The sequence below is a fragment of the Heterocephalus glaber genome, unplaced genomic scaffold, assembly GCF_053883595.1.
Source record: "Heterocephalus glaber isolate CG9 unplaced genomic scaffold, H.glaber_assembly_v1.0 deba00000470, whole genome shotgun sequence".
NCBI lineage: Eukaryota > Metazoa > Chordata > Mammalia > Rodentia > Bathyergidae > Heterocephalus > Heterocephalus glaber.
The window spans coordinates 5670473-5683041 of record NW_028258145.1 but is presented as its reverse complement, the minus strand read 5'-3'; the positions used below and the strand labels follow the sequence as shown (position 1 = coordinate 5683041).

The 12569-nt window shown below is 44.8% G+C and overlaps 1 protein-coding gene across 21 annotated transcripts in view; it reads right to left on the bottom strand.

Annotated features, from left to right (window-relative positions):
* The window catches only part of Npas2 (neuronal PAS domain protein 2), a 154012-nt gene extending 141663 nt beyond the window's left edge, over positions 1-12349 (bottom strand). For 7 of the 21 annotated variants that reach the window (XM_021258099.2, XM_087203661.1, XM_021258102.2 and 4 more), the window contains exon 1: positions 12097-12348. The gene's annotated coding sequence lies outside the window, so the exon portion shown is untranslated. Of the gene's footprint in view, positions 1-11349; positions 11486-12096 lie in introns of those variants that run through there. The other 14 variants (XM_087203656.1, XM_021258105.2, XM_021258104.2 and 11 more) reach the window with 4 other exon arrangements.
* Positions 12350-12569: the final 220 nt, after the last annotated feature.

Here is a 12569-nt window from a genome sequence, read left to right as displayed (position 1 = left end):
GAGTCACATCACCACTCTGAGCCTCAGTGTCACCTACATAAAATGGAAATTTTATGTAATAGCACTGCCTTCAAGAAATTGTTCTCAAATCAAAGGAGCAAATGTGTATGACACTGACAGCTAAACACATGCTCCTCCCCAATGACTCCTAGACCTATGGATATTTTACCTTGTGTATTCAGTAGGGAAAAGTGATCAAAAGAGGCCCAAAGAATGGCAGTGACAAAATTATGAGGTGAAAAAGTACAGGTGACCTTGATCTCCCATGCCATGCCTGAGAAGTGCTATTAAAAGTTGTTAAAATAAGTTACAGCCAGATAGGAGGGAAAGTTCTGGTGTTTTATTACACAGAGGATAATTATCATTAACAATATTTAGGAAAATGGATGCACCTTTATTTTTTATTTTTTTATTTTTTGGTACCGGGGATCGAACTCAGAACCTTGAGCTTGGAAGGCAGGCATCGGAACCACTGAGCTAAATCCCCGGTAAGGATGCACCTTTAGACTATAATGTTAAGTAAAATAAGTCAAACACAAGGTTAAATATCACAAGGTTTCTCTTATATGAGAAAGCCAAAGTATAAAAATTTGAAGAGCAAAGTAAAGGATGGATAATAGGAAATAGGGAGATAAAGCTTTTGCAGATGGGAAGGGGACCAAGAGATGGGGAGGGGGGAGGCGAAAGAAAGTAAAAGGAACGAAGAAGTGTTACATACATGGATCAACTCCCCGTGATGAGTGCAATCATTATGCACTATAAACACGTACTAATAAAAAAATTAAAACTATTACTGCATAATTCAAAACCAGTTATGGGAGAGGATTTTGAATATTCTTATAAAGAAATGTTAAAATGTTTGAGATGATAGATAACCTAAGTTTCCAGAGTTGATCAATACACAAATGTGCCTCAAGAGCATAACAGACCCTGTAAATATGTACACTTATTTGTCAGTTGTTAAAAGTCATTAAAGGGGGCTGGAGATTTAGCTCAGTAGTTTTGCTGCCTGCTGCACAAGAGCAAGGACCTGAGTTCGATCCCTGGTACCAAAAAAAAAAAGTCATTAAAGGGCCTGGGATTTAGCTCAGTGGCACCATGCCTGCCTCATAAGCACAAGGTCCTGAGTTTGATCCCCAGTATATAAAAAAAAAATGTCATTAAAAGCTGCAGGTATTGCTCTGTGCCAGCAGATCTGCCTAGCATGCATGAGGTCCTGGGTTCAATCCCTGCCATCAAACACACAAAAATGTTATAAAAGTAAGCAGACATCTTCATATATGCAAATGAGCTCTGTGCATTTATTCTGTTTATCTGAAAGTCAATGTCAGAGACTTACAGAGTGAGCTGGTTTGCAGACATCAATGTGGACAGTCTGTGTCCAGCCCTGTCCTCGTTTCTCACTATACCCAAGCCGCCTCATCTTATTGTACTTATGTCAGGGTGCAGACTGTGGCGAGCACACAGTGAGATAAGGTGACACAGGGCTGAGCTGGCTGGTGCGTCTACAGTGTGTCCCTCCTGGGCATTCTGGGGGTGCATGGGGTGGCTGGGGCTGAGCAACCTTGTTCTTGCAGACTTGCTGGGATACAGCCTGAGAAGCCCTTGATGTGCCAAGTGAGAAAATCTCCTAGGTTTCAGCAGAAAAGGGAAGCACTAAATCACGTGGAAGGGGATAGCAGGGCTGCCAGCCACCTGCAAGCTCTAGGGCTGGGGTCGGAGGCCCCTCTGCTGTCTTAGTCTCTAATTTGCACTTGGCAAATAGGAGCAACAAGGAACCTGGTGATCACTGAGTTCCTTTCCTTCCACCTCAAACCAGCTTCTTCCCCAGCATAGCATGGATGTGAACACATTCCTTGTCACACTGCCAATCAGCGTTTCCTACTCCTATGGGGGATTCTGACACTGGAGAAAAACTACAGGATCCTTCCAAGGTGGTGGGAGTGGAGCTCCAGTTCCACAGGTCAGTCCCCTTTGGAAAAAAGAAAGGTCACACCCAATAGCACACGTCACATTTGTCATGGCAAAATGGCCCCATAGAGGTATCTTATAAAATCTCCAAACCCATGGGACTACGCAGAGGCTGGATTGACATCTCACACACAGAAGGTTATCAGGGCACTTTGTTCTTATAAAGGGCAAAAGCTTTGGAAAGCAAACTGTGCAACCCCCAGTGCCTGCCAACCGGTTCTAAGTGTTTAGTTTCCATAGCTGAGTCTTTCACTTTGCCCATTACCTTAGCTTTCAAGAGAGCACTTGGAAATATTGTGTTTTTAATTGCTAGCATATACCTTGTCTGAAGAAATCAACTACTTCCTTCAAGAAGAAAACATCTCGAGGCTGGCATTTACCCAGCTGGGTGCATGGGACTTTGAGTGATGGACTGGTCACAGCAGCAAGTAGCAAAACAATAACATGACTTTTCATTTTTGTGGAATTCTTCAATAAGCATTCTCTCTTCTTAGTTTTTGACTCTAAGTATTGACATCTTTTTTTTACCAAAGAAGTAATGGAGTCTGGGGATGTATGTGGAACTTCCTGAGGTCACCAGGTCACAGTGACCATGTCAGGGACCCATAGCTTTCAGCTGTCTCCATGAAACCATGTAAAAGCGTTGCCAAACCTCTGCAACTGTCACTCATATGCTGCGATTTCAAGTCATATCACAGGTTGACACTGGAACACCCCAGGAAAAGGAGGGATGTCTTTGTAGGCATCTTACAGAAACAGGTTACAATCTATACCACAGCTGCCAATCCTGAGCTGCTAGAAAACACAAAGATAAGCACATCCTAATGCTGCCACCCAAAGAAGCACAACCCAGAGAAGGAGATGTGCTGCTAAACAGAGATATGTACTCAGACACACAGCAAGATGGAAGCCCGAGGGGACTTTGCACACACAGTACAGGTTCTGGGGCTGACCACTGTGAACGGCTAACTTGTATGAACACAGCACAACATTGTAGAAACTGGGAACACAAAAAGAACTGTTCTTTTGAAAATTAAAGCATGATGTCACCTTCCTAGAAACCCCCAATATTTTCCAGTTCTTGCCAGTAAGAAGCCAATCCGGGGCTCTTAAGCCTGTCTTGCAGGGAGAATGCCTCTGTCCCAGGCACTGAGATATGAGGGGACAACCAGTGCACAAGGTCAGAATGCCAGGTGACTCCTGCTGAAGGGCTCCTCACACATCTTGATCTCTGTATCCATGGCTCTGCAACCACAGATTCAACCAACATGTCAAAAATATTCAAGAAGACAATGCATTCTTATTGAATGTATGCAGGTTTTTATTGTCATTATGCCCTGCACAAGACTATATCACAACAATGCATACAGCATTCGCATTGTGTTAGGTGTTGCAGGTGATGTAGAGATGATTTGAAGTATATAGAGGATGTATGTAGGTTCTATGCAAACTCTGTGCTATTTTATATGAGACTTGAGCACCCTCAGATCTTGGTATTCTTGTGGGTCAGGAAACCAATCTGCCAAGGACAGAGAGGGTCAACTGTAAAGCAGACAGCACAATTTCAGGTGGGAAACTGCTCTGGCCTTGCACAGCAGTATCGAACCCTGACTAGGGACAGCCATCAACTGCCAGGGCAGTTTTCTAGAGATTAGGGAGAAAGATGACTGGGGAGCTGCCCAGGCTAGGAAGGCAGACAAGGTGCTCCATTGGCTCATAGAAGAACTGGGGTGTGGTCAAGATTCCTTCGACACTGTTGAGGGGGTCATCCTTGGGGTGTGGGAGTCATGAGCCAGCACAGTTCTCTTCCCCACCCCACGGAACCCTAAGGAACAGCTCTGTGCCCACCCTGCACAAGGCATTGGGTTTTCATGGACTTCTGGACCCAGCCAGAGCCCAGGATTGGTCACAGGAGGTACATCCACATGCGTGGATGACAGAGATGATTCCAGCAGCTATGTCCCAGAGTGGTAGCTGACAGTATGCCAAGAAGCATCCTGGGAGACATTTGGAAGTGAGTGAGGGACTCAGGGCTTCGGAAGCTGAGAGCCACCAAGCAATGGCTGCAAGTGTTGGAGGCCTGAGGAAGTGGAAAAGTCAGGAATGCATATGCAATGCAAGGGAGGCACCTATTTTCATCAGGGTCACCTTGAACTCCAAATCCAGGTGTTTATGTTTCCCATGGACACAGTCTCCACAAGGGGTGGATTTTTAGATGAGATGTGTTATGTACACATACCAGCTCCCCACAGTGAATGTAACTGTTATATACTGCAAACATGGACTCATAAAAATTCAATACAAAAGTAAAGGAGATTGTGAAAGGGTGGCAAACCTCTTGGTAAACCTGGTGGGCAAGAATGAATTGTAGGTTTCAGAAGGGGCAGGGCACCAGGTGACAGGCATTTCCATGATCCCAGCAAAGGTGGATGGAGGCCACATTGCCACTCTCAGTGGTGAGCTGAAAGACAATAGTGGGAAGTCCCAGAAGCAGCTCAAAAAATCAGGAGGTCTCTTACCTCTGCTGAAATCAGATTGTCCTGAGCCATCAACTCAAGACTGGCTTAGTCAAGGCCTATAGCTAACTGGAAACAGAAGAAAGTTCTCTGGCTCGAGGTGTCACAAGATCATCACAAAGTCGCCATAATAATTTGCTGAGTGAATGAGTTTCTCTCTCTGAAAATCGTGGGGAAGGAGAAAGGGGAGAGGCCACAGAAGCAAAACTGACTCTAATCATTAAGAAGGCCTTGGGGCGGTCCTGGAGTTCATCATTCCAGCCCACACCACAGAATATGCCCCAAAACATGGGTTTTCAAGTTTTCCTTCTATTTTTGTTAGATCTTGGTCTCCAAGGAAACAGGCGTCTTTCGCAGTAACTGATGATACCAGAGGCCATGTCTTTCCTGGACAGCACAAATGAGAGTGATGATGTGGCAAACATATGATGTGTTGGACCAACATGGAAGCCAGACTGGCTCTTCCCTGCCCTCATCGCAGCCCTCAAAACTGTCAGACTGTAAGCTCCAAGGATCCTAAAAGGAGCAGAGCTTCTTAGAAATGGTTGAGGCAGCTCAGGATCTGACTGGTGACTGACAGGCCTAGAAGGCTGTCTCCTCAGGGTTTCCCGGAAGCAGATCACTGAAAGAGTGTGGCTCCTAACATCATTACTAGGAAACCTTTCAAGAGTACAGCAGAGTTGATCATGTCTACTTAATTTTTATGGAAAGCCTCAGTTTCAAACATTCCCTCTTGTGCCTTCGCATACTACTGAAACACTCAAAACAATTATGTTTGGCCCCTGAATTCTTCAGTTTACATTTCTATTTCCATCTCAAGTAGAAAATATTTTCTTTTCAAACAAAATTCCATCTATATTAAGCAGGTATACTTTTTTCTTGTCATTATTCCTGAAACAACACAGTTTAACAACTATTTTTATGGCTTTTATATTGTATTAAGTGCAATTAGTCTGAAGATAATCTGAAATACACAAAATGACTGTGCGGGTGAGCGTGCATAGATACTGGGATCAATAATGAAGGTCAGTTCTGGAAGTGATCCTATGTGGATGCTGAAGGATGAATATATTATGTAGCCATTAACATGATGTTGATGTGGAATTTTTAATGTAAAGGAAGATATTTATGTTCAAGGTAGTGGAAACAACCAGAATTAAAAAAAACCACAGCTATAAACAATATTACTGCAAAGCATGTGAAAATGCACAGAAAAGACTTAAAAGTTGGACAACATACAGTGTTATTTAAGCTGTGGAGACAAGACACTCACACACTGTGAGTGGAAAGGACCATAGGTTCAGCTTTTATAGTTGTCACTTAGGCAGCATCTATCAATATTTCAAACAGATGTGATTTTTTTTACCCAGGAATCCCTTCCTAGTAATCTTTGACCTAGAAAATATTGAAATACACACAAAGATACACAGACAAGGAAATTAATATAAACACTGTAAGACTGAGGAAGTGGAAAAGAAACACAAAAAATGTTTTATCAACAGGAATGGGTTAAATAAATTATGTCCCATTCATGCTTCTGAATAATATTCTCTAGCCTTTAAAAAAAAGAAGATATAAGTAATGACCTAAAAGAAAATTTCATGCCATATTGTTGAATTTTTAAAGTCACTAATATGCATAGAATGAATTCTGTTTAAAAAATATGCACATATGTGTATACTTGTATATGTAAATGAACCAAAAAATGACTAGCAGAACACATTCCATGGTTAACAGTAGTTACCTCTTGAGAAGGGCACAGAATTATGGGATGCATAGGATACTTTTAGCTACAACCAACAGAAACTCTAACTGGAGCTGGTGCACATGGCAATGAAGATTTCAAGATCTTAAATCAAGCTTGTTGGGAAATTCAGAAGGTCAAAGGCACCTTGGAGGCCCCAGTTCTCATCTTTGCAAGCTTCTGCAAGTCAGCTAGAACCTGGTTCTGCCACTCTGATAGTTGATGGTTGCCCAGCTAACAAGCACTAAGTCTACACAATATGGTAGCCAGTGGAAGAAAAAAAATGGCCTCTTCTCTTGCCTTCTTTTTTGGTACCAGGGATAGAACTCGGGTCCTTGCACTTGCACAGCAGGTGGTGAAACCACTGAGCTAAATTCCCCGGCCCTCTCTTGCCTCTTTTTAAGAGCCAGGGAAACATTCCCAGAATCCTCCAAGTAACCCACCTTACATTTTATTGGCTAGGACAGGGTCACATGCTCACCCTGAGTCAATTTCTGACAAAGGCCAATCAGAATTTACTTCCTGAGACTGTGTCCATTTCAAAACCAGGTTTCTGCCATGCCAAAAAAGGGGAATGGTACTGGGAATGGAGGGGGTCCTTTTCTTTTTACTAGAATGGGTTCTGTGTTATTCAAAAATGTTTACAGGATTATATCCATGTAACCGTTTAAGCATCAAATATAAAAATGTTTGGGCTGAGGATTTAGCTCAGTGGTTCTGACACTTGCCTCGCAAGCGCAAGGTCCCGAGTTTGATCCCCGGTACCCGCCCCAAATACATATATACACACATATATATATATAAATATATGTGTGTGTATATATATATGTGTGTGTATATATATATACACACACATATATATTTATAAATATATATGTGTGTGTATATATATATGTGTGTGTATATATATACACACATATATATATAAATATATATGTGTATATATATATACACATATATGTACACACACACACACATATATGTAAGTGTTTTAATGCTTAGAAAAGAGACTGAAAAGAAATATACCTTGAAATTTGGGCAGTGTTCGTTTTCTTCATTCTTTTCTATCTTTTCCTAAAACTATGTCATGGGCTTTTACACAGAGAAAAATAATAAGTTTTAAAATGATGTCCAGCTTTTAATAGTTCACTCATCAAGGGGTACAAATATTTTTTGTGAAATTGTAGGGTGTAGTTTTGGTTCTGAAGAGGCTGGTAGAATCACACTGCTTGGCTCTGTGCCTGCCTTTAGATGGGCTTGTGACTTCTGGAAGCCTGGACGATTTTCAGTACCGTGGGTACACTGAAACAGCCTACAGCAAGGCAGCAAAGACCACCAGGGTGGGACCTTGGACCCATTCCCATCTATGGCCCCCTCTCCTCCAATTTCTATTCTTCTTGCTCTTGTTTCCTCTCTGTCTCCTGTTGCTCCTCTATTTTTTCTTCTCCTCAAACATCAAGCTGTCATTACCACCCTCTTAGAATTTGGTTTTTAAGGCTTATCTTTAGAGGACTTAGAGGAGGATTAGTAGCAAAAAATCTCCACTGCAAATAATAAGTGGAACTCATAAAAAGGGAAGACAATTGATGTTGAAGTATCTTTAGTGCCACCCAGAGTATCTCTCCTGAGATTGGAAAGAGACAAGTGCCCTGGCACATCTATCTTCCCTAGATGTCAGGAGGAAGCAGTTATCTGAGTACAGAGTGGAAAATGTACACTAATGTCAGGTAATTTGTACTCAGGTGAAAAGGACTAATAGGTAGCTTTAATCCTTAAAGGGGCCCTGCCAGGGAATCTCAGTGCCTTTCAAAGAGGACAGGCCCTTGGCCTTCCCTCTGCACTGTATGTTTAAGGAATAGCTAATGACCAGAAACACTCATCTCCATGCACAGAACCACAGGACCTACAGGTTAAGTAGTGGGTACAGCCTCAGGTGACAATACTTCCAGAAGTGTTAGCAACAAAGCTAGCCAGGGGACTGCAGGAGAAGGATAGAGACAAGCATGTTCCCAGTCCTTCCACTGTGCATCTGATCAACTTCCACATTCCCTTTCCCCAGCCCTACCCAGCCTGGTTCTCAACCATTTGTCTTGGGTTTATGGGTTAACCAAACAGAATCTCTAGCTGGTGAACTACATGGAAAGGCCTCATCCTAGCCCCCCCCCCCTCAGGCAACAATCAGACTGGCAATTATTTTTGCTAGGCCTAATCCATGTCCTCTACTTGTAATCCTAGAAACTTGGTGAAGGCTGAGCTTTATTTGCCCTATTTTTCTGGCAAGGATGCTTAGGTTCAGAAAAGTTAAAACATCACTTCAAATCACCCAGAAGCTGAGCAATGAAGCTACCTCAAGTCAGTCTGATTTTCAAATCTGCATTTTATTTCTTGCCAAGTCACAAAAGTCTCCATCTAAACACAACTCCAGGTCAAGGTCAGCAGTGTGGACGCTCTCCCAGAAAATCCTCTTTCCCTCTTCTGCCACCACTCTGCAGAGTGGCACCGTAAGACCTCATTTGCCATGTAGAAAGAATCAAGTCTCTCCATTTCAGACCTGCCCAGCTTTCAGGGTATGACCCATCTCCTGCATTGTGGATTATCTGGTCTATCTCTCAGTACATGCTCAGTAAATGTGTACTGAATCACAGTAAGTGTGCCCCATAACCTTGCTGGTGCAGGGCATCCAGGAGCTTGTCAAAAATGCAGAAGCCCAGATCCCAGCCCAGATGTCCAGAATTAGAATTTCTGTTTAACAAGGGCCCCAGGTGAATCACCCCACACACTCCAATGCCCCCACCCATGCTCTACCTCTTTACACATGCTTAGTTCCTGCCAGTGTAGGAGATAAGCTTTCTCCTTTCTATTCTGCATCAAAAAGAACATGTTAAGACCAGCAGTTCAGGTGGTCTCTAAGGGAACTCTGCCTAAGAAAGGACTTTGCTTAAAAATACCAAGTTGTTTCTCATCTCAAAGAATTCAAGTGAGAAACACTAGTGCCTTAGCTAAAGACTACATGAAAATTCCCCCTTTTAAACATATGCTCCCATTTAATAAATGTGTACTTAGTGCTCTGAGGTACTATTAATCATCGTCAGATTTAAAATAGAATTACTCATCCTTAAGTACCCCATTAGCATTCAGAAATGTCTCACCTTTGGATAGTGATTACCGATTCAGCTCACTTCCCACACCTATTTATTGAGCATCTATGATGAACTAAGCCACAAAGGGATGAGATGAAGAGATAAGATCTGAATATGACAGTCCCTGACCTCCCAACTTTGGTACAAACAAAATGAGGATCAGGAATATGCTAATCAAACATTTCTGGAAACAAATAATACATCAAATACCATTTCCACTATTTAAGTGGGAGCTCAATTAGATGCTTGCTATGATGCAGCCATTAAACTATTGGTGTAAAGCAACCAAGAATACTGAATCACTCCACTATTTTCAACAGCTCTCAATCTGATCTGTCTTGGGAGAGAGAGGGTGCAAGTGTGCATGGTATCAGTGTGGAGATCACATTCAGAAAGCAGCCACTCGCATCAAGAGCAAAACACACACTTGTCTCAAAAATTAAGAAAGATGACATATCACTTTGGGTTCTTAAACTTCACAAGCAATACTGAAAACATAAACACATACGAAGATGGAGCTGTAAGTACATGCATACATTATTTTAATCTGCAGAAATTCAATAATTTTGAATCTTTCACCTAACAACAAGCAGCAGTATTAGGAGAGAGCTATAAAGATTACCAAGAGTTAAAAAAGATTGTACAAAAATATAAGATGGATTCAAATTAAGAATGACACATCAAGTGATGTGTGCTATTTCTTTACCATTTTCATTATTTTTTATCATTTTCATTATTAAACTGCCAGAAATATAGAGTCCAAATTCTCTTAAAAGAACCAAATGAGCTTAAAAACAATTATTTTCTATATAAAGATCAATTCTTTAGTTACCATCTGAACACTGTGTATCACAGGAGGAGTTTTTTTTCACCACACTAATTAGTAAAGTCTCATTTGGTTCTTTTCTTGGCATGGTTAACTCTTGGGGGGACATTTTATTAATAACATATTTCCTCTAGAGTATATTCCCTTCCCTCCTCTCCACAGGAGCCGCACCGGGGAGTAGCGAGAATAAACCAATTCTACATTTATGCACAGTGGGACAGACCAGCAAATAAATAGAGGCATCGATTTCTAAGAAGAAAATGGCTAAAAGCAGCGCATTTACAATTCTTCTAAGCCACCCTCCATGTCTCTCTGTGAGATGGAAGATAATTACTAAATGTCTTTATGTTGCACACTTTATTTTTAACTAAATCTTTAAGTAGACTGCTGAGAAATACCAATACTGCTACTGGTTCTGGTTTAGCTGTAATGAAACACTGAACTTTTGCTTTGTAAATTAGCGGCCCGGGTCTGAATAACTCTTTTTAAACAGTATTTTTTATTTTAAAAATAAATTTTGGGGTTATATTTGGCAAACGTTTTCCTCTAAGGAAATCCGACTAGCAGAAAGATATAGCTAGAACGTGTCCTTGGATTCAGTGGGTGCTTTCCAAGGACGCCCCTCTATTTTTGAGGCAAGCCACAATTAGTCAGTCAATTTACGGGATGGGGAATTGGGACTTCAGGAGACAGAGGTGTTGACAGAACTGAGCCTTGCCAGGAGCTGTTTCAGAACTAATTACTTGAGAAGTCCAACCAAGAAAAGCCTTTCTATTATGGAAAAGAAGGTTTGGGTTCTAACGATCAAGACTGACCAGCTTGTCTCTGCTGATTAAGTTAATTTAATAACTACTCAATACTTCACCTGTAAAGAAACAGGGTAACAACCACTGTGATGGGGGGGGGGAGTACCAAGCCGGGGGTAAGGAAACAGCAGAACTCTCGCCTTCAGCGCCCCTGCCTGAGCACCTGTTGAACGCCAGGGCTTTTAACTTTCAGAACCAACCCCCACCCCCACCCTGGGGGAGAACCTCCGTACCTTCCAGACTTTGTGCAAGTGCATTGTGTGTATTTAAGGATTCCATCTTGCTTAACGACAAAACTGGTTACTAATTATTTATGAATCACAGGGCTGAAAACAAACTTTCTTACCTTGACCAGTTAAGGAGTAGCAGGCAGAGAAGCGAGGCTGATCTTGAAGTGAGCCCCTTAGTACCTGTCCCTTCCTCCTGATTCGGACCCCAACCCAGGGTGGCTCTTTTGAAAGGTCAAAGTGCGCCTTTCCTGGGCCAAGGGAGGGGACACACCTCCCAACAAAGCGACACGCTGGCATCTAACCTGGGGAGCCCGGCCCGGGCTGCCTGGCGACGCGCTCTCTAAGCACACAGGACCCAACACCCAGTCAACACCCAGTCCGGCCCGAAACCAGTTCCGGCCCGAGGATCCTGAGACTCCGCGGGCCCGAGCCACTGGCGCTGCGCTCTCCGGAGGTCCCGGGTGCTCCCAGGGCTTAGAGGTTCGCGCGATGGGGCTCAACGGGGGTAAACGACCATCTCCAAAACTGCTGCCCCGGGACCTGGCCCTTGTCTACCCCGATGCTAACCTTTAGGACCCCCAAGTTCCGAGGTTGGGGGTGTCTGGTCTTATGAGTCCTGAGTCAAGACGCGCCTGGAGCCCACCGGCGGGCTGCTGGTGGGGTCGGTCCGGGGAGACGCGCTGCCCGGGCGGCCTGAGGCGCGCGGAGGGAGGGACGGAGGAGACCCACCTCCCCGCGCCTGGTTTCCCCGCGCCGCGCGACCTCGAGCCCCTCCCGGGCCGCGAGCAGATGGAGTCACGCACCCCATGTGCCCCGCGCGCAAGGACCCCTGTCCCGGCCCCGCGGGGAGGGCAGCCCCTTACCTCGGAGCGGGCCAGGCGGGCAGAGCCGGGCCGGGCGTCGCGCCTCCCGCCGCCGCTGGGAGCCGGGCCGAGCGGGGAGGCGAGTGGGCGCGAGCTCCTCCGGGCGGCGGCGGGAGGCGCTGTGTCGCGGGACGCCGCGGTCTCGAGCTCCCTCCGCGGCCCCGCGCGGGTCACGGTGCTGCGCGAGGCCGGCTGCTCGCGGCAAACTCTTCCGCACGCAGCGCCGCGGGGACGGCCGCCGCCGCCGCCTCCTCCCGGCCCTGCCTCCTCTTTCCTCCTCCTCTTCCTCCTCCCCCCCTCCCCCCCCTCCTCCTCCTCTCCTGCGCCGCCGCTGGGGGTCTGCGCGGGCCGGGACCCGGCGTGGGATACGCCCCGCGGGCCACACGCACGCTAACCCCGGGACCCCCTGCGGCGCAAACCCAGTGCACCCCAGGGCCGCCGGCGAGGGACTCGGGGCTCTGGACGGGGGTGGG